General features: G+C 40.2%; 1 protein-coding gene across 2 annotated transcripts in view; it reads right to left on the minus strand.

Moving 5' to 3' along the window:
- Positions 1-23474, minus strand: part of SEPTIN9 (septin 9) — a 302626-nt gene that overhangs the window by 247589 nt on the left and 31563 nt on the right. The gene's annotated exons all lie outside the window — the stretch shown is intronic.

Raw genomic sequence — 23474 nt, forward strand, 5'->3', positions numbered from 1 at the left:
CTCCTCCAGCACAGACCAAGAGGTATTCAGATGTCTCACATCTTCATTAGAAAAATAGTAATTTAGGAAGGAATCATCAAAATACTGTTTCTCAAAACTCTTGAAAGAAATTATACGAAGGTACTCCAGTCACTGACTTTATTTTTCACAGAAGGACCTCTGAACGAGAGGCAGCCTCTAATTTCTACAACATGGCACATACTTTTAGAATGAATATTCCAAATGCTTACATGTGTATTGGATAGCAAGATGGGCATTTGAAGCCATCATTAAGCAAAGTATTTTTGGGGTACTGATTGTTGTTCAAATGCTTATTTATGTAGAAGAAGCATAACAGAATAACGGAAGGGACCTTGGAGGTCTTCTATGCCAACCCCCTGCACAAACAGGAAACCCTGTACCATTCAGGTCAAATAACCATCCAATCTCTTCTTAAAAACTTCCAGAGATAGAGTACTCACAACCTTTGGAGGCAAGCCATTCCACTGGTTAATTATTCTCACTGTCAGGAAATTTCTCTTGAGTTCTAGGTTGGTTCCATCCTTGATTAGTTTTTATCTGTTGCTTCTTCTGCTTTCGGGTGCTTTGGAAAATAGATTGACCCTGTTTTCTTTGGGGCAGCCCCAGAGGTGGTATTCTACCAGTTCAGACTGGTTCACCCAAATCTCGGGTGGCTCCACCTACACCGCCCCGACTATATGACATCCCATTTAGGCCCCTTTTTCCCCAAAAGTGCATGCGCAGAAGGCTGTGCACATGCGCTCACATTTGTGAACCAGTAGGGAAGGTAAGTGAATACCATCCTGAGATATTGGAACACTGTTATCATGTTACCCCTTGTCCTTCTTTTTACTAGACTAGACATACCCAATTCCTGCAACCATTCCTCATATGTTTTAGCCTCCAGCCAGGGGAAAGGATCAAAAGAGGAGCCAGGCTGGAAGCATTACAAATCCTCAAACCTTTTATAAGCATATCAGAATATGTACACTTAAGTATAATTTGGATAAAGTTGCAGCATTTATTTTCTCCAGGGGGCAGAAAGTTCGCCCACTCTCTAAAGTACTGAAATATACTATTAGTTCTATTAGTGACAGTCCACAACAAATTTAATGCTTTGTACAGCAAGGGAGAAGATAGCTTGAGAGAAATATATGACAATTATCTCACTTTTTTTTCAGCACTGAAATGGAAGCATCGGAAAATTAAAATATGACCATCCTAGAACATTCCACAGCATAACTCTCTGCAAAATTACAGCGTTGAGGACGGTTAGTTGATTTGTGGCTAAACATTATTCCTTGTGACTTTATGACATATGACTTGGCAAGCCCCAGCCCATTTTCCACAAGTCAACAATCCTGATAATTGACTTCCTTTTAACAGATGCTTTTATTTGGGATCAAGTATTTAATATGTAAATCAAAATGCTCTTGAAGAACTCTCCTACCCAAAGCCTGGAAACATTTTTCTTCTGCCCTATTCTTAAACTCTTGCGCTAATTTCTTTATTATATTATGAGTGAGACAACCACAAGTCATCCTTACTTCTACTAGTGCAGTATTTCCCCCTTCATTCCCATACTATCCATGGACAGCTTCCAGGTGCATTGAATCTGCAAGAGTTTGTTCCCCATTAACCTTGCAAGGAAGTCAAGTGACTCTCAGAGGCAAGGGAGTGAGGCTATAGAAGCAGGAGAAATACTTTTGCTCTATAATTCATTGCTGGTTCAAGGATGAGTGAAAAGCATTTCAACAGTCAGAAAAGGACCACAAAGTGTTATTCAATCATTCTAGTCCAGGTAATTTTTTTATTCCTTGCTTCAATTCTAGCAAGAAATTAAACACTGGACAGCAGCAGAGAACTAGTGCCATAAAAATGGGTGATGATGACGACGTGGTTGTCAGGCCTGTAGTTATGTTCTTTTTAGGATCTTTGGCCTGCCACACTTTCTTATAATTTTCTATGCTGTTTCATTAGTGTAGTAGTTGGGAGGGGGGAATAGAAAGGAGTAGGATTGTGGAATATATTGTTATCATTCTTTTATAGAAGCCAAGGTCATCTTTTGTCTCCGCACCTCGACACCTGACCGGAAGCAGAGGGGTGTAGATGCCAGCGTGGAAGATGATGATTGGAACATGTGATGGATTTGTGGGTGTGGGGATAGATCATGAACTTTCAACTGGGTGGAATTCCAGGATGCAGATCAGAGTTGGAATTCCATAGCCGTGCTAACATGCCTGTTATGAATAAATGGGAACTTTAAGGAAGATTCTGCCTTGGACAATGATTTATTTCATACATGGTATTTAGAACGCTAACAGTGGTGGCACGGTGGTTAGAATGCAGTATTGCAAGCTACTTCTGCTGACTGCAATTTGGCAGTTCAAATCTCACCAGGCTCAAGGTTGACTCAGCCTTCCCTCCTTCCGAGATGGATAAAATGAGGACCCGGATTGTTGGGGGCAAGAGGCTGTCTTTGTAAAACTGATTAGTGAGGGCTGTAAAGCAGTGTAAAGAGGTATATAAGTCTAAGAATGTTATCCATTCAGTCATGTCCGACTCTTGACAATTCTATGGGCCAGGTCTCTCTACATCTTCCCATTATGCACTACTTCTTTGCGTTGTTCTATGTTCTGGCTGGTGTCCAGCTACTGTGTTCTTTGGTGGCCTGGTTTCCTTTTGCAAGTTTTCCAAACACAATTGCTTTCTCCATTGAATTTCTCCAGCCAAATCTTGCTGAACCCAGCCCTTTGCTTGACAAAAGAAAGACCTGTTATACACTCATGCCCCTGACTCTCCTTTCTGGCAATTGTGTTTTGCAGCAAATTATGCAAAAAGGCTGCATAATTCATGGCCTACATATAAGACACATTAAACAAACCTGTGTTTGTCAGTGATGGTGCAACAAACTAATGAAGAAGAGCTAAGACAGTTAAAGCAGATGGTGAATAATTGGCTATTATACAGTTACTAAAATAAAACTCCCCCCCCCCTGGAAAAGAAATTGTAACTGCTGATCTAAGAATGGCCCCTTCTGGAAGATTATTCTGGAATGTTTGTAATTATATCCACTTGCTTCCACCCCATGAAAACAGAATCCGTAGTTGGAGTCTTCTATTTCCTATTGGGGCAAAAACAGCTCCTCCCTCCCTCTCCCTCTCCTCCTCCCTCTCTCTCTCTCCCTCTCTCTCTCTCTCCCTCCCCCCATCTGTCCCTCTGTCCCTCCTTCTCCCTCTCCCTCATCATTTATCATCTACCTTCAACCTTCTACCTTCTACCTTCTACCTATCTTCTATCTTCTATCTTCTACCTTCTATCTATCTTCTATCTTCTATCATCTTCTATCTTATTATTTTATGCAGACTGAGCCCAACATTTTGTAGCACTTTTACACATTCACTCAGTATGATAAAACGTGTCTTCCTTTTATTACATTTCCAGCATAAATTTGAAGGCTCTTTATACACTCTAGCCAATTTTTCCAGTGACATAGGCTAATAATACATCATTTTATAAGAATTCTTTTTAAGACTACAACATAGTGCAAATTTTAATAGTTTCAACCATATATTCTTTCAGGTTAATTTGGAGAGTGTTCTATTACTGCAAAAACACCATCAGAAACAATTTGTCAACTTGACAAATACCATCTCCTCACTTTGAAAAATCCTTTTCTGACCATCCTTTTCTGCAAGCTTAGTTGCTGCTCTGAACATATGTCCAGTTCACTTGTTTTGTGAAGTTTTGTACTTTACATATAATTTTAGGAAACATATATATTATGTTTTTAAAGGTTTGAAACACCAACACAGCATTTTATAAAGCCACACAACAACAGTGTGACAATCCATCATTAATAAAGATAGGGTTTAGATTGCCACATGATGTTCTGTCTCCATCCAATGTTATAAATTAATAGTGAGTGGAAATATCCACTGTAAGCAGAATTCTTGTGGGCAAACCTCTGACCTTCAATCTAGTTCCAGCTAGCATTTCACATGTCTCTGCCTCTCTGTCTTGCCTCTGCCTCTCTTTCTATCTCAATCTGTCATTTTCACTTTCACTATCTATAGCTTCATTTAAACAATAACAATAATAATAACCAAACACAGTACTTAAAAATTCCAGTATAAAAATTTGAAAGAAATTGAAAAAAAACCAACAAAATTAACAAAGAGGCAGAAGAAAAAAATAACTCATCTGACCCATGCCATAAATGATGCAAAATAATAATCATTTGTCTACCAAAAATAATATATTTAAATAAAGTATTTAAATCCATATTTGAAAACAAATTAAACCAAGACCATACAGAGTTTCTTTTTTTCTCAGTGTCCCATTGCTGCACTTAAACCAAAGGTATAAACCATGGTTTCTTGTTTTTACCCCTACCATTCTATTATTATGTTGTCATTTCAAACATTCAAAAGCAGAAGCTGCTCACAATTCCAAGAAAAGAGAATATATATTATTACAATATATGTATATAACAGGAGGCAAGAAACTAGGATTAATGGGAATGCAGGACTATAGTAATGGCCAAAATTGTGGAAACCTTTTGGGAAAAGTGTATTTTCTAAATCTAGCTAATAACGCCACTTTTTTTTTAGTAGTACCATGAACTCATATATCAACGGAAAGATAATTTAATCAAGAAGTAATGCAAGAATCTTTATGAAGGATTTTCTATTAGAATAGCAGTTATAAAGAGGAAAAGTAAAACAAGATATACAAAAATTATCACCATGTCAGTTAATACTTAGTTGGGTAACCTTTAGCATAAATTACGACCTTACAACATCTTCCAGGGCAGTGAACCAAGTCTTTTAGTTCTGCAGCTGTTATGTGAAACCAAAATTGAATGATTGCTTCTATTAACTGAGTTTTTTTGCTGGCTCACTTCTGACTAACAAATTTATTTAGTTGGCTCCAAAGATTTTCAATTGGGTTAAGGTCTGGGCTATTCCCAGGCCATTCCAGCAGTGGAATATGATTATCTTGAAATACACCCCCCCCCCCAAAAAAGTGGCGTTATTAGCCATCAAATCTCAAAAATATACTTTTTCCAAAAGATTTCCACAATTTTGGCCATTACTGTAGCGCTTTCCTTAATAACTACCAGTGCTGTTGTCGCCCAGCAGCGGCCAGCTGAGCTGTTGGTGGACTCTGACAGCTCAGGCCATTATGGGACTGCTCTGGAGGATGAGGAAGACTCTGGAGGGTGTTTGGAGTCAGAGCAGGAACTAGAAAGGCCTGTTGGCCACCAGGTGGCATCTGAGTCAGGGATCAGTGAGGAGGAACAAAGGGAGGTTGTCCCTGATGTGCGTATGCGTAGAGTTGATAGGAGAAAGGAACAGCTGTGGAGAAGACGTCATGGAAGGAAGGAAGGACAGCTGGCTAAGGTTGTGGCCCCTCCCAAAGAGTTTATAGGTGGAGTGACGGGAGGGGAATCTTTGCAGGAAACAACAGTCCATTTTTACCAACAGTTGAGAAAGCATTTCGTAAGTTTAATCTTGGTTTCTTTAAGCTCCTAGCCAAGGGGTGGCTTTGTCTATGTAATTAGTCATGGCAGACAGCCAAGCCTGTGTCTGCATATTCATTGGAATCACGGGACAGAACAGGTGCTTTGTTCTATTTTGTGAAACCAACTCACTGATCTAAAGTAAAAAATATTAAGGCTGCCTTCCTGGTTATGGTGGTTTCCATAATTGGATTATAAACCCATTGTTTTCATTTGTCAGTTAAGAGTGGGATGGAGAAAATAGGAACTACACAGTCCAATGTGACTCTATAACTTGAGGGCACTGGATTAGAAAAAATTCAGGTGAGGAAAAAAGGGAGAATGGATAAAATGCTGCACCTGTCAACATTCCCTATTCAAGCCAATCACGAGGAATTTGTGGCCTGCTCTCCAACTTTCCCCTAAGAATAATAATGCAATAAGAGCAGAACCACATGGAAAGCAGCATCTTTCAACAGTGGTATATTAAAAATATTCCTGCTGGGCAAAATTATACAGTACATTGTGCCTTTTTTTTTTTTAATCACACACTTAAGCCAACCACTTTCATTTTGAAGGAATAGCAAAGACATGAAGCTCTAATCTAAAATGTACTTCCAATACAAACTGGGTTTCTATATCAACTTTTTACTAAAATAATATTACTATTTGCCGCTTGATATACTTTTGTCACAAGAATTGCCATAAAAGGTCCTTAATATTTAGCTATTTCTCCTAATGCTGCAAATAATCTGACTTAATTGTTAGGTTTGTAACTCAGACCATTCTGTAGCACTCCCTTGCCAATTTTTCCCCACTGCAACTATATGAAGTCAATTAAGCTGACAGTGAATGATTGGTTCAAAGTCACCAGTGACTTTTTATAGCTCATGGTGGAATTAGACCTTGCTATCCTCACTCCTACTCCAATATTTTAGCCATTACATTACCCTGAAGTGCTGCAGTTTTTTCCAAATCTTTTTCAGTCCACCCTTCCTTAACTTGATTTAAAATCATCCCAAGTCCTAGTAGACACATCCACGTTGTTTGGTAGGTCTCTGAGGTGGTTGTTTTCTCTCTGAGCTTGGTTGTTTTCTTGGAGACAACCAAACTTGGCAACACATCAGCGCTAGAAGGGAGGGGGACTCAATTTGTATGCTAGTACAGTGGTGGCGAATCTTTTCGGCACCGAGTGCCCAAACCGGAACGTGTGCATGCCTGTTTTTTGGCTGTTTTTCAGGCCATTTTCAGGCAGTTTTTGGGGTTATTCTTAGGCCATTTTTTCTGGGCTGTTTTTGGCCCTTTTTTTACTGTTTTTAAGGCAATTTTCAGGCAGTTTTCTGGCACTCTGGCGCCTGCAAAGACCAGCAGGCAACTGCGTGCATGCCCACAGAGAGGGCATGCACACGTGCCATAGGTTTGTCATTATGGTACTAGTAGTTCCTTGATTAGGCTGTTTACTGTTAGCTTGTTTGTCTGAATTAGTAGCTCCTTGATTGGGGCATTTACTACTTGCATGAGATTTGTTTGTCAACAATACAGAAGTGTCTCTCTGTTGCTTTTTCCAGAATTGTTTTCAGCTTCCAAGTCTATTTATGAGATTTCTTCATGGATTTCCATTCACACCCTACCCAAATCCAATCCCACTTAGCTTTTAGATATTAGCAAAGGTTGGGTATGTATTGGAAACTGCTGTGATACCTTGTTCTAGAAATTCCAGAATTAATGAGAGGAGCTCTTAGATCTCATTTCCTATACTCACAAAATGAAAAGTGGATCTTCTTCAAAGTAAGTCTTTCTCACTGGGTTGTTGACTCATTTAAGAAGTTATCCTTCTCCTTATCAATAAATAAATAAACAAATGTGGACAAACAATTGTTGTCCTCTTTGCTTTCTCTTTATCTGATTAATTGAAGAGGCTTGTATTGTCTCAGTGTGCTGATTTGTTGTTTCATGCTTTTTATCATTCCTCTGCTTTGTAAGTACCCAATTTTTTTCCTCTTTGTTATATTCTTTTAAAAAAAATATCTTTCATTCTGTTTGGACCTGCGAGTCAAGATTCTTTTTTGTAGACATTTGATTAAAGATTGTAATTAGAAATAGCTGTGATACCCTAAAATAGAATAAAAAGAAACAAGCTACTAAAAGAAGGAAAACAGGAAAAAATAGAAAAGAAAATAAGAATATAGTAAAGAAAAAAGAACATCAAAAGTGACTTCCCACTTTAATCACAAATATTAACAATTTTTAGCAATTTAGAGCTTTCTCTTCAATTACAACAAATGATCTCTTCTTTCCATATTCCAGCTCATATTTACAATTAAATTTACAAACACATTATCATTTCAGTCCTAGTGTCAGCCCATTATCAACTTCTCTATTTTAACCTTGATCAAATAAACCACATTTATATTCTTTTTACTTCTAGCAATCTTAATGCTTAATCACCACTGAGCCGAGGTGGCACAGTGGTTAGAGTGCAGCACTGCAGTCCAGGGATGTGCGGTCAGGGGAGGCAGGGGAGGCAGAGCCTCACCGCTCTCATCATGAAAAGAAAAAAAAGGGAAAAGGGAAAAGGCACACATGGTCCGATTCCCTGCCTTCCTGAAGGGGATCGCGGCTCGCGCTCCGCGGTCCCCTTCATGTTGACTCAGGAAGGTGGAGAACGGGACCACGTGTGCAGGAGGCTGAGGCTACCTCAGCCTCCTGCACACATGGTCCCATTCCCCGCCTTCCTGATGACGTCACCAGGCTCACCAGCCATAAACCTCACCGCACGTCACTGCTGCAGTCTATTTCTGCTGGCTGGCTGCAATTTGGCAGCGAATCTCACCAGGTTTAAGTTTGACTCAGCCTTTCATCCTTCTGAGGTCAGTTAAATGAAAACCCAGACTGTTGGGGGCAATATGCTGACTGTGTAAACCACTAGAGAGGGCTGTAAAGCACTGTGAAGTAGTATATAAGTCTAAGCGCTATTGCTATTAGTCCATGCAAGTAATGTTGTAGAACTTAAGGGCTTTTCCCCCATTGTTTTCCTTTTTTGTCCCTTCTCACAAGACTCTTTGAAACTTCAATAAGCCTCTCTTTAAATCCAATTTAAGAAAATTATCCAATCACTCTCTTGCTTTATTTATATATCTCTTTTAATTAAGACCACAACTGGATTTTTTTTATGTCCAATATAACATCTTTTTTCCATGTCATTCTTGTAACCTCTCCTTTTACAGCCACTTTCAACTCAATCCCAATCTTGCCAAGTAGAACCTGTTATCTTTCCATAGTATGTTTTAGATACTTGTAGATATTTGATACTATAAAAAGTTACTTCTGATCCAATATTCAAAAATGTCCTTCAGTTTGTCCAGTATTCAAATATTTTGCTTCATTTTCTAATTGTAAGATGAGTTTTATGTGTACTTTTCCTTGAATTATTATCTTTAGTTCCCTCTAGTGTTCAATTATTAAAATATTAACTTATTGTATTTTTAAAAACAAAACAACACTTTTTACCACAGGAAGGATTCTTTATCATTAATTCCAAAATCTTACTCGAAAGGGACCCTTAGTCCCTTTGTAACTTTCTAAAATCAAAGTTTAATCACCCTTTTGTTGCATATTCCAAAGTAGTTTTTTAAGACCTTAAATTTGCATTTAAAAATTATTTCACTAAGGGTTGAAGAAAATTCATCTGCTGCTGTAAAACATGTTAGTCCAAAAATTCCTGGTGACTGAAAAAACTGCTAACAAGCAATTCCCAAATGAGATTAGAAGCATGCAAACATATACTTCTAGTGTCCTTTCAAAGCCACCAACTATGGTTTGAGCAAGATGGCTTTCCCTTTTCTTCCAAAGCTCTGAACCCACCAGAGACCACTGCGGGCTATCTCAAGCCCTCTCTTTGTCTGGAGAGGGATTGTTATATTATTATTACTATTATTAAGAGCCACAGTGGTGTAATGGTTAAAGTGCAGTACTGCAGGCTACTTCTGCTGACTGCTGGCTGCATGCAATTTGGCAGTTTGAATCTCACCAGGCTCAAGGTTGACTCAGCCTTCTATCCTTCCGAGGTCGGTAAAATGAGGACCCAGAATGTTGGGGGCAATAGGCTGACTCTGTAAACCACTTGGACAGGACTGTAAAAGCACTGTGAAGTGGTATATAAGTCTAAGTGCTGTTGCTATCATTGAAGAGTTGGTTTACATGCTGGCTCTTCATTCCACTGTGGACATCAGCTTGGTTTTTCTGAGTCATCTTCTGTCTACCCAGGGGTGAGTTCCAGCTAGCACTACGGCTGGGTCACTCGTGTGCACACTTTGTGCATGCACGCTTGATGCCCATGCATGTGCAGTGCATTTAAAATTGTTCTGCACATGCACAGAACTGAAAAACAAGATGGTGCCGCCGATGGTGCTGAATGGGAAACCCTGTTTGGGGATGTGGCAGGCCTGGGTCGCTGCCAGTTCCAGCAACCCAGGCTGCCAAACCACTACCGGTTCAACTGAACTGGTCCGAACCAGTAGGATCCCACCACTGTGTTCACCAATTTCCTTCTGGACGTAATCTGGACCTGTGATTGAAGTATGAATTTGAACCACCCTTATACAATTTTTCTTCTAATTTACCCTAATTGGATGCACGGTGGCTCATGTGGTTAGGGGTTAACAAGTTGCAAGCCCTTGTTCGAGACCCAAGTGCTGCTGTGAGATGGGATAAGCTCCCATCTTTCTCTCCAGTTCCTATTGGAAACATGAAAGGAGCCCACAACTGGACATCCCCCAGGCAACAGTGATGTCACCAGTCAATCCTTTCAACCTGGAAATGCCTTAGTGCTTCTGACTCAAGTGTGATGCAATCTGCCTAATCCTCAATTCAGCTATTGGGGTTTCCTTGAAATAGAACTGGCAGCTGCAAACTGAATTATATCTCAGTCCTAGGCCAGTGGGGTCAGGGTCAGTGGGAAAAGAGTTGAGGTCACCTCCCAGGCTGCTTCAAAGTTTTGCTAATCTGGCTTGCCTTGCAAGAGTGTTGGATTGAGCATGGAGGATTTCTTCACAAAGGTGTTAGAAATCTGATGTAGATTAGTTTTAAAACAGAGTAACTAAGAATAAATGAGAAAGCAAGGGGTGAGTGCAAAGTTTGTTGCTTATTGCTGCTTGCTATCACATAAAAAGGCACTTCCCTTTATTAGTATTCAAATTAAACCAACAAAAGGAATTGACAAAGCCACAGATGCTTTCCAACATTAATCAGAAACACTCATTGAAAAAAATTATGGTTTCTCAGTCTCCGTGGAAGGGAGGCCCTTGTCAAACATAAGCCAAGCACAGCTGCACTGAAAACATAAGCCATGTGTTGGGATGTTTTGTATTTCTTTTTGCCTGGCAGCAGTGAGAGGCAGGCGGCTCGCTCCACAGGAGGGCAAAGTGCCCTGGCAGCTTGCTCTTCAGATTTGCAACAGCCCCCTGTGTGGCTTGAGGCCTCCATTTGCAGCCCATGACTTACTTGCCAGTAAGATTGCCAGAGCCAAACCCTCTTCCTGGAGGACATCAGCCAGAGCTCCGATTGACTTTTGTGCCATAGGTGTCTGGCTCTGAATACCCTCTTTCCTGCTACTGCTGCCATAGATTGATTTCAAAGTCACATTTCCTTTCTCCCTTTGAGCCCTGAAAACAAGAAGTTCCCCACAGAATCTGGAGTGCATCTGTTCTTCATTTCCAACCCAAGTTTCATCCCGTCCATGACACGATGATTGAGTTTATTTATTATGCTAAACCATAGTTTGTTTCACTATCGCTTATTAAATGAAACACAACAGGCTGGGCTTATAAAAGATGCTAGGCCATAAACCGTGATTCATAAACCACAGTTACTGGAGTCACACAATACACTAATATGTCTTGCCTTAATTCAAGAGTTAAAATAATTGGGAGTAACCTAGGAGTAGAGCCTTCTCTGTAATGGGCCCAACCCTCTGGAATGACCTCCCCCCCGATATCAGAACCACCACCGACTTTCTCTCCTTTCGACGAAAACTGAAGACTCACCTGTTCCGTTTAGCCGGCCTGGACCATTCGTAACCTTATTATACCTCCTGGCAGATATATATTTAACTGGGTAATTTTAATTGGGTATTTTTTAGGATTGTTTATATACTGTTTTTATCTACTTTACTTTGTACAGTGTCGTATTGCCTCCTCTTCTATGTTTTTATGTTTGTATGTTTGTATTCCATTTTATCTGTTTTATTTGACTGTACACCGCCCCGAGTCCCTTTGGGGAGAGGGGGCGGTATAAAAATCGAAATAAAGGTAAAGGTAATAAAGGGAGGACTTCAGTGATGGGATAGATACATTCCCCCTCCTGTTAGCCAACCCTGGTAATTTTGGTGATGTATATGTTCCTGATCAGAAGCAAAGTAAAGAAAGGAAAGCCCCATCTTATGAACACAGAGAAATTTGCACTCTGTTAACATAAATCCTAAGAATGTACACACATATGTAAATAGAAGGAAATGCCATTTTTGTGTGTATATATAACTGATGGCAGAATTATATCTGCTATGTGGATATGTATGTTTTCTTAATGTCTTCTATGTATAATTTAGTAATAGAAACTGCACCAGGCCTGCAGGCAAAGCCTTTCTTCCTTAATCCTTTCTTTGTAAGAGTAGCTAATCTTTTCCCAGCAGTTATTCATCCACAAGCCCTGTCACCATACATAGGAGCGGAAAAACAATTTGGAGTCCTAAGGATTTCTAGGGTTTACTGCTAGGGCAATTCTAATCCAAGACAATGATGTTCAGAAATGTCACAAGTAAATGAGGATGAGATTGCAATTTAGCCAGCATATAAATATTTTAGGAATTGCTTACTTTAATATTGATGGTTTGAAGGCTAAAATGCATGGCTTGTTGTGCTTACCAGGTACAGCCATGGTAACAGAAAAAGAGGAAAGGCAGTTTTTATGGTTTTGTGCACCAGTTTACAAGGAGAGTGGTTTGCAAAACAAATGGAAACTGGGCAGACAAGCCGACAAGGAGAGGTAAATATGGATTATTGATTTTCAAGTTACTCGAAGACCAACACTGATCTTGTTCATATCATCCAATAAGGGCTTATCTTTTCTATCCCCTATGTAATCTTTTGCCAGTCTATTGTCAGGACTTTGTCTGTCTTCGCTGAGAGACCAGTGAACATATGAAGAACGGTTGCAGGAACTGGGTATGTCTAGCTTAAGAGAAAGAAGGACTAGGGGAGACATGATAGCATTGTTCCAATATCTCAGGGGTTGCCACAAAGAAGAGGGAGTCAAACTATTCTCCAAGGCACCTGAGGGTAGAACAAGAAGCAATGGGTGGAAACTAATCAAGGAGAGAAGCAACTTAGAACTGAGGAGAAACTTCCTGACAGTTAGAACAATTAATCAGTGGAACAGCTTGCCTCCAGAAGTTGTGAAAGCCCCAACACTGGAAGTCTTTAAGAAGATGTTGGATAGCTATTTGCCTGAAACGGTATAGGGTTTCCTGCCTAGGCAGGGGGTTGGACTAGAAGACCTCCAAGGTCCCTTCCAACTCTACTATTGTATTATTGTATTGTATCATAGTTACCCTGTGGTAAGATAGACAACCAATTACATTTATAAATACATTTATCTATCTATCTATCTATCTATCTATCTATCTATCTATCTATCTATCTATCATCTATCTATCTATCTATCTATCTATCTATCCATCCATCCATCCATCCATCCATCCATCCATCCATCCATCCACTCACAAGGTGACATTGTTCATATTATTGGATCATAGAATCTTAGAATTATAGGGCTGGAAGAGACTTGTTCAACCCCTGCCTAAAGCAGGAATTCTTATACTCTCCTGGACAAATGAATGCCCAATCTTTTCTTGAATACCTTCAACAATGTAGAAGGTAAGCTGTTCAGTTGGTTAATTGTTCTCAATATCAAGAAATTTCTCCTCCATTCCAGGAAGAATAGCAATAGCAATAGCACTTAGACTTGTGTACCACATCACAGTGCTTTACAGCTCTCTTTAAGTGGTTTACAGAGTCAGCATTTTGCCCGGAAACAACCTTGGTCCTCATTTTACCCATCTTGGAAGCATTGAAGGCTGAATCAATCTTGAAGGCTGAGACTCCAACTTCTGAGCTGCTGGCAGTCGGCAGTAAGTTGAATTAGCGGCAATGCTGCATTCTAACCACTGCACCAACACGGCTCTGAATTATTATAAGGTATTGTAATAAAAATGGGGCAGAGAATACACAGGTTGTATTATGTGTAAATGAACACACACACACACACACACACACACACACGATGGAAATAAAGAGAAACCTTGAAGTGGGATCCAAAGAAAGTGAGGAGACATCACCTCCAATCACGTAGAACTCAACAGAGTTCACATTCATTTTTGATATGGTAACTATTAGTCTGGTCCTGTGCCTTGTAAGGCTTTATAAGTGATAACCAGACCTTGAATTACAGGCAGAAGCCTGATGGGAGCCAGAAAAGCTCATGAACAGGAGTGTTATAGGAACATATCATAGTTTGTCCAAAATTGCACACACTGCTGCATTCTGGACCAGCTGCAGCTACCGATTGCTCTTCAAGAGCAGCTCTATGAAGAGCTCAGTGAAATAGTCCAGCCAGGAGGTTACTAAAGGATGGAGTGAACATTAGTGCAGTTCACAATCCAAGAATAGGCACATTTAATATGTGAGATTAATCTGGTCAAAGGCCTTCCTAGCCACAGCTGTTATCTCTTTTTCAAATATGAACCATGAGTCCAAGACAGCCCTAAAATTGCACAGCAGCTCTGTCTTGGGAGAATGCCATCCCACCCAGAGTCCAAGGTGTGGGGGAATAAAACCCAACATTGGGAGTCTCTAAAACACAACCTTTCTTGGCCTTCTCCATCCACAGACTCCAGAACCCAGGAAAGAATCCTGATAGTGCCACTTGGGTAGGCTGAAGCAGATGTGCACAACAGTTTATCCCCAGCATGTTTCATGTAGGTGTTTAATGGGAGTTGGGAAACAGCAGAATTCTGGGGCCAGGAGTCTAGAGCCAGACCCCTCCCCACCATACCAACACTGACTGGAACCAACGTTGAAAACAGAGGACAACCTCTTCCATCCCAATCCCTAAGATGGTCCAGAGGGATCCATGGTTGATGGTACTGAAAGCCACTGAGAGATCCAGGAAACCAGGATGGATTCCTGCCATGATCATTGAGAAGTGTGATCAATGCTTCTCAGTACCATAAATCTGACTGAAAAGATTCAAAGCAATCCACTTCTTTCAGGTGTCTTCCCCCCTAAGGAGGAAACATTGGAAATTGGACTAAAGTTCTCCAGTACCACTGAGTCCAGGATGGCTGTTGGAAGACAAAATACAGGACTGATTCTTCCAAAGTAAGCAGAACCTTCTTTGAATCTGTGAGTAATCAAAAGATCTTCCAACAATGGCTTCTGCTATTTACAATTTAATCAAGTGACACAATCTGGCTGACTTTGGGTTTAGAAGTTAAACAAGGTTGGGCCAATTGGGTATTTGGGGGCAGTGGTGGGTTCCAGATCCCATTCCAATGGTTGGAACGGGCCGGGTGGCATCCACATGGAAGCCTGAAGCATGTGCGCACATGGGCACAGCGCGCGCATGCGTCTTATTCATTTCATTTTATTAGATTTATAAGCCGCTCCCTCTCCTCGAAGGGACTCGGAGCGGTCTTAGTGCCTCTGTGAGCCTCTGTGATCCTCCGTGATGCTCCAGCTGCTCAGCGGAGCATCGCATAGGCATGGAAGCGCCAAAGACTTAAAAGACCAGTAAGGAGCTCGGGGGGGGGGGGGGGCTCCGGAGCACCGTACCAGAGCGTACCGCCTGCAACCCACCACTGTCTGGGGGTATTTCCTAGACTGGAATGTTTTAAAAAAATCCCCAAAATAAGCAATGGATAAAAAAATTGCTTTTGCTTTAAAAAAAAAAAGGCAAGTAAGCCATGCCAGGCAAATTCCGTTTTCTACATTAAAAGTTTTCTAATTGAGTAAATTCTGGAAGCCACCTCTTGAAATCTTGTGATTACCTTTGGTGCCTGAATTGAAGCTCTCAAGATGACCATTTAGTGATGCAATTCATTCCAAAGCCTGCTGATTTTACTTGGAGCACACAAACTATATCCTTGAATAATACAAAACTGACAATGTGCATAGAAGAAAAATATCTCCAGAGGTTCCCACAACCATTGCAATGGAGAGGGTAAAGATCCATAAGAAGTGGGAAGAGCAATGAGAGATTCTTTTTTGCTTAGAGACATAGCTTTTCTAGATGTGGGAGAAAAAATGGTTTAATAAATTTAAAAGGCCTCTTTGGAAAAGAAAAGCCTATTCCCTAATATTAAGGAAAGGTCATAATAAATGGTAAAACTTATAAAAGTCAAATTGATTTGTGCTAAATCAGTTGGCAGCCAGCCCATCCAGCACAAGTCTTTCTCATAGAAGGAAAACAGAATTTTAAACCAATAGTCTCATATTTGCCTAGAAGCCTTAGCTGTCCTCAAACTCCCTCTGCTGCCCTGCACTTCATTTTTCTCTCTGTCCTGAGTTTTATGTTGGGAACATCACGTTCTGTATGGAATCTCTTTTATTCCTATAGCTGAAAACATCTTCATTTTGACACCATGGAGAATTTTCTGACACGAAACAGCAATACATTTTCTTAAATCCAACACTTGCTTTATCAAAGACATTTCTTTACGTTATCTGCCAGGATCTTTTAATCAGATGCTCTTGCATTCTGGCTGCAGAATTTCCCCTGTGGCCCTTGGCTTCTTTTCTGTTCTGATTTCAAAAACATTTCATTTGTGCACTTTATTTAAAAAAGACTCATCTTCCTCTGCATCTCTCAAACTTTCAAATTAATTACTCCAATGCTGCAACTTCATGAACTTAACTGTCATGAGGATAAACGTGTGAACCTCTGTAACCCTTGTTGGTCAGATTCCAGCCATCTAATGTTGGATTTTCCCAGAAAATGATCTATTTAGAGAAAAACATTGTCAGTTCTATTTTTCCCATGTGTTAGAGGCCAGTGAGAAATGAAGGGTATCTCATGTACTTAATTGTATCTTATCCAAGGCCAACACAAATTTAGATTGGTATACAATATCGGAATATTCCCTGAAGGTTCTGTGAAAGAGCAGATTTCCCCTTCACTGTCCCTCTGAATATTAAAAGAAAATGAGCCATCCCGACTAGGGAAAATGAGTTGTTCCCGAAGGGAGGAGAAACAATACAGAACAGTGGCCCCCCAACCTTTTGGGCACCAGGGACCGATTCCATAGAGAAAGGTTTTTCTGTGGATGGGAGGGGTCGTGGTTTTGCATGCTGCCTGCATCCTGTGGATGAGGCTTCGCTTGCTGGTTTCTGGCATGCTGTGGTCTGGTGCCGGTCCATGGACTGGGAGTAAGGCATCCCTGGTATAGACAGCTCATTTTTATCATCACTTCCAGCAGCATGTTATAGACCTAAATCTCTGCCAGATTTCTCTTTTAAGACTTCTGTTAAACACACTCTTTCTTTTGGGTATATGCACACTTATATAAACTTCCCGTGTTTCAGGATCTGATTGTTAACTTCTAGTCAGTTAGGGCTTCTTAAACCAAAATTATAAAATTAGCAGTCATATTTATAAGATGTATCAAAACTTACATTGAAAGGACAGGCATAAAGAGGAGGAAAGACCAATGTACTTTAATAAGCAATCTTGGTCCTTCCCTAATCAAATAAGGATGGGAAAACTGCAACCCCAGGGCACTCTTGGAACTCCTATTGCTGCTGACCTTAAAGTTTCCTTTATCTGGTAGCACCCAGGTTATGTATCCTTGCCATCATCCCTGCTCAATCAATCAAATAGTCATTAGTTTAATAATGTTTCACTTCTTACTTATTCCCCTTAAAGATCAGTGTCTCACCCTTATTAGCCGATTTAATAATAACTGATTGGTCCTTGATTAACAAAATTATACATTCCTTGTCAAATTGTATTTAAATACAATTTCGCAATAACCGTTCCATGCAGTACTTCGGTTCAGCAGTTCACAAACTAAGACCATTCATCAGTGGTGGGTTCTGGATCGGCGGCGTCCACATGGAGTCAGCCAGTACCTGCCAGCGACTCCTCCGCAAGCCTCCGCGATACTCCAGCTTGTCAGCGGAGCATCATGCAGGCGCTGTATGGTGTCATGCCTGTGCTCGGAAGCACCAAAGGCTTTAAAGGACAGGTAAGGATCTCAGGCAGGTGGGGTCGGAGCACTGTACCAGAACAGTACCCGGTGCTCCTGGCAGGCTTCGGTATGCCCGTACAGAGGCATACCACCTGCAACAAACCACTGCCATTCATCCTTAATTAAGGTTCACAAGGATGTAGGGTTGAACATATATGATCATGTAGTGCTGTCTGGGAGAATTCAGTTCTGTTTATAAAGCCGAGAAGTGAAGATCAAGTAGAATCTCCTCCTGAGCAGTTTCCATAAAGGTCTGCTCCAGGCTATAACCTTTGCATGCGTCTCTTTGTATTTATCAAAATAATTGCTCACTGAAGTTTGAAATCACGGGAAGACATGTGGTCAATTCACTTGCAAACAGAGTAGACTTTCATAGTCCACTATTTTAAAAGGCTCATTATATTATAAAGCAGCTGAACTAAAACTACTGGATAAGCCCCTCGCCCCCCAAATTGGGATTTATTTAACCCTATGGATTTTATCAAAAAGAGTAGCTGCCCTCCCAAAAAAATAGAAGACACAAAAAGAGTGCAGATTGATGGATTGAAGAAGATAGAAAATAAAGGCAACTCTTAACAATTGAGAAACAAGATTCATTAATAGACATTGTTCATTATCTTTCTCTTGGTGAGAAAGCTGAATAAGGTTTCAGCCTTGGGGAGGCTGAAACCTTATCAGGTTATCTGCTTTGCATACTCAAAAAGAACCAATCAGCAAAAGACTTGTAGTTCTAGCGACTATGCTTTAAAAATTCAAAATTTATTTAGGTATCTTTTTTTTTCAAAATTTGCTTGAACTTCTTTTTCCACTTTAAACTGCAAGTTCTCTATCCAAATCATAGTTTAAAACTATGAAATGTATTATAATGGAAGCATTCCTTGGCATACAAAGAAGTCTCCCCTAGATGCAGTTTATTCATGATTTTAACAGAAAACAGGAGTGTTTAATCTTCATGTAGAGAGCCAGTTTGTTGTAGTGGTTAAAGATTAGAGACTGGCAGTTCTAGTCTTGCCTTGGACACAAAAGCCAGGTTGGGTTTCCTTGGACCAGTCACTCTCTCTCAGCCCTAGGAAGTGGGCAAAGGCAAATCTGAAATCTTGCCAAAAAAACTCTGCAGGGACTAATCCAAGCAGTTGCCAAGAGTCCACTGACTTGAAGGCACACATACCCAACCTTCATGTGCTCCATCTTCCTTTGATTGGGAGACCCCTTAGATTCTTCTACAGTTTAGCTTTTAAGGTTTAATGTGAAAGCAACTCCAGCCGAACTGGGAAAATATCAGGGCAACTCCCTTGTGCGTTATATATGTGCATTCCATGTCACAACATCTGGGTAATTCTCTGTGGGTATTGTTTTCTATGCACGGTTAATGTAGGGTGTCATCACTAAGCATCAATCTGTTTGGTAGATGGTAGCAGAGTTTTTTGCATGTCCACAAGAGTGGCTATCAGTATTATTATCCGGAGCCTTTCTGCTCTGGGAGTGTCCAGTCTAACAAAGCTTCTGTAGCTGTTGCTAGCATAGCAGGAGTGTAAGATGCAACTAATTAGTTACTTGCTAATTGTTTCCATGAAATGAACCACAGTGAAACAGTATCACTTTAATCCACGGTGCTATAAAATGTATCTTTGAAGAATTAGATTTCTTATTCCTGTTTGTCTTTGTTTGCTTGCTTGTTTTTTGTGCTACAGCTTCAGGTGACTACTATAATCCTCATACCATAAGCCAGTGATGGTGAACCTTTTAGACACTGAGTGCCCAAACTGCGCGCATACGCATGCCCAAACCGAAAGGGGTGTGTGCGTGTGCACAAATGTGTGCATGCTCAAATGTTTGCAAATGCATGCATGGGTGAATGTTCACATGCGTGTGCATGTGCAAATGTGTGCATGTACAGATATGCATGCATGCGCAGCAGAGATCCGAAGACCCACTGGCCGTCAGGAGAAGGTGAAAATTTCACCTTTCTGATTTTCTACCTACAATATTTCTTAAAAGCAGAGAAGCATTGTTAGTTCTAAAAGGCTCCTGGCTCCTATTATTTAATTCATTTATATATCTCCTTTCTTTTGTCATGGAACTGGAGGCAATGTTCTCATTAACTATGATAATGCATTCATAAACTAGACTGTTACTAGACTAACAGTCACCAGATCTGCTTAGCTTTAGCAATATGGCTCCATCCCAAGCATTCACACCCTATGTGTCACCCATGGAGGTGATACCCTTGTAAAGCAACTACATGAGACAAAAGGTTAATTTGTCCCAGTTGTGTCTTGCAGCTGAAGCATTCTCAATCTCAACCTATTTTCAATTGCTACCTGTTTTGCATTTTTTTTCCCTGTAGGAGCAGACTGCAGGATTATGCAATTGCAGTAGTTCATCTAACCTCCACATTAATGTGCAAGATGTTCTCTTATATATGAGGAGGAACTTGCATCCCGTTCTAAATTTGCTCAGCAAAGTACACAGATATTCTATTAGGTTTTTAAATGGCTTTTCTATTCTTTTAATAAGTGTCAGAGTTGAAATTTGGTGGTGCAAAAATGCTGCCAATTGGTTAATTCATTAATATGGCGGTCATGCACATTTAGGCCATGAGATTGAGAAACTTAATCAAAATGCCACCTTTGTTGAAATGGACAGCTATAGAAATCAAATAAATAAATAAATAGATCATACAACTTAATTTGCTACATTTTCCCTTTCTACCACTTTAGGCCTAAAAAAATCCAAATGACCAGCACTGAATTATTCTACCACCCTAATTTTTGCAGAACAAATCTATTCTACTTTAAGAGAAAACATCAGTGTATAAGGCTGCCTATCACAGATGACTCTGGAGACATTCACCTGTGAAAGAACCTAAACCAGACTTAGGATGGGGCCAAGGGAGCAATGAATCTATAGGGTTCATTAGTTTATGAAAACCTCACTCAATCCTGAGAAAAAGGAAAGCGTGAGACAGAAACTCAAAATTGATTTTGTTTGAAATGCTCTCTTATGTTTAAATTGAATTAGAGGATATATGCTGTTAATAGCAAAATATACCAATGGAGAAAATAAGAAATGAAAGTTTGGTGTAACTTTGAAGGGGCATTTGAAGATATTGTTTATGTATTAAGAAAAAAATAACTATAAAGATGAAAAATCATGGAAGAGAATAATTTGGCTGAAAGTGAGAACAAAACTATGATGTAAAATGCTATGTAAATGAGAGGATGTAAAGGAAAACATGAACGTTTTGTTCCTATAATATGTATAATTTGTATTTAAAAAAATAAAAAACTTCGAATAAAAAAACTGATTTTGTTTGGTATAAGGTACATAGAAAGAAATGGGTGGGCTTTCAAGATTCTGTTACTCTACTCCAGGGGTGTCCAAACTTGGGAACTTTAAGACTTGTGGACTTCAAGTCCCAGAATTCCCCAGCCAGCCATGCTGGCTGGGGAATTCTGGGAGTTGAAGTCCACAAGTCTTAAAGTTCCCAAGTTTGGACACCCCTGCTCTACTCTATAACATCCCAGCTGCTTCCGTTTCTTCACATTGCTAACTTTAAAGTGCTGACAACACCAACTCATATCTGTTTGCTTGGCAGCCAGTTAAACATGTCATCACATAAAGATATCCAGCAATGAGCTCAAAAGGCAGGGGCACCAGGAAATTCATGGTAGGGCAAAAAGAAGCAACAAAGATGTATCTACATTTTCCTTCTCTAGTCTTTATTCCCTGTGTTTGTTTCACTCTCTCAATTGCTTTTAATCAAAGAAGTGGCCATGGCCACTTAAAATGTACCCCTTCTCGTGAACGAAGGTGAATATACATGTCCCAGGATAATGTTGCAGGATCCAATCTGGGTCAGTCACTGGGGCTAGGGGTTTAGTCTTCCAAGCTTTTGGACTCGTACTAGAGCCCATCCTCAGGGAACCCCCCCTCTCTCTTAGGGAACTTCTGGTGGTACTCCAGCATGAGCCCAAAAACCTGGAAGACTAAACCTCTGGTCCCGGTGACCAACCTTGATTGGATCCTGTACCCCTTCTCCTAAAAAGAAATGGGAAGAACTTGTGATCCTGTCTGAAGTTGCAGGTTTGTAACTCCCAATCATTTTTGACCATTGGTGATACTAATTGAACCAGGGGGAAATTGAGAGTTCAACTGTCTTTGAGTAAATCTCTGTCAATGTAACAACTTGTTCCTCTACCCCAATGTTCATACTCAAGTGCCAGGTGGTTTGAACCTGATCTCAAGATATAGTTATATATAGATATAACATAGCAGAAGCCTCAGAGAACTCATGTTTGAAGTACGTTTTATAAAACTTTCAACCTAGCTTTATTTTTCTTCTTCTGCCTTAAGCAATGCTCTGTGTGGGTGGAATTTCCACCTATAACTTCATAAGATCTTCAACATTCCCTTTCCAACAATCCCTACCACAACAGGATATAGAAAGAGGGGAGGAAAAAAGTCTTTTGCCAATTATTTTGTCTTTTTAAATTGTATTCTTTGACAACAAGGTAACAAATTGAAATCAGACTCAACCTCAATATTCCCAGAAAGGGAGTGGATTGGGAAAAGCAGGGGTGGGGTGAGATGGGGAGGGAGTTATACTATATATCCAGTTTGGTGGGAAAAGTTGAGATCAGACAGCTGCATCATTGAAGAAAATACCCAGCCTGGCTCCCACAATTTCACCAAAATGCTGTCTTCAGTCATTTTGCAAATCAAAACCAGAACAAGAAATTATATTTTGGGGAGTAAAAAAATAAAATGAAATGAAAAACACCTTGCTTTACTTAGAAAAGGATGAAGAGTGCTTTCTTGGGGAATATTATCCTCTAGAAAATCCAACCATTTTGCTAAATTATCCTAAAAGAATATTTTGGGAAAGCTCCAACCAATCAAGGGGTGGATAAGTCAGAGATATCTAACATATATCTCTTTTTTCCCTATATCTCTTTATATCTGATAATAATCAATATTCTCAAATACTGAGAAGACATTAAAAGCCAAAGCAGTGTGATTGTGACCATGGATAATACTTTTCTCTATGTAAGCATATTATTGGTTTCCGCTGTAGATTAATGCACAAGAATGTATGTAGTTCACACTCCAATTGACTCCTGGAGATGCTGGGACAAGTCCATGCAGTTTGTTTGTTTTTTAACCAAGAAATGGTTTGCCCTTGTCTGCCTCATAGGACTGGGAGTGACTGCTCCAAGTTACCCAGCTGGCTTCATGCCTAAAGTGAGGCTATAACTCTCAGCCTCCCATTTTCTAGCCTTAACCACTGCACACACACCCCCGCTCTTAATATAGGAGTAAGCAACTTTTAAAGGCACGTTTTACATTTTGAACACCATGCTGTGGGCTCGCTCACAAAATGGTTGCACTGGCAGACATGAACAATACAACAATATAAAAGCAGTGCTTCGCTGGATCCCACCTTAGCTCATCTAGTCCAACAATCTGTTCTCATTAGTGGCCAACTAACAGCAAAAGGAAGCCCACTAGACTCCCAACAGATGACCTTTTGAAGCAGTCAGATTGCCATCAAAGCTAACAGCCATTGTTACCCATAATGTTCAGGCACTGGTCCAACCCTTTTTGGAAGTCAGCCAAGCTGATAGCCAGCCATCACAAGCATGTCCAATAAGAAAAAGATACTGCTAG

Source organism: Natrix helvetica (assembly GCF_964273705.1).
Source record: "Natrix helvetica genome assembly, chromosome: 1".
Taxonomy (NCBI): domain Eukaryota; kingdom Metazoa; phylum Chordata; class Lepidosauria; order Squamata; family Natricidae; genus Natrix; species Natrix helvetica.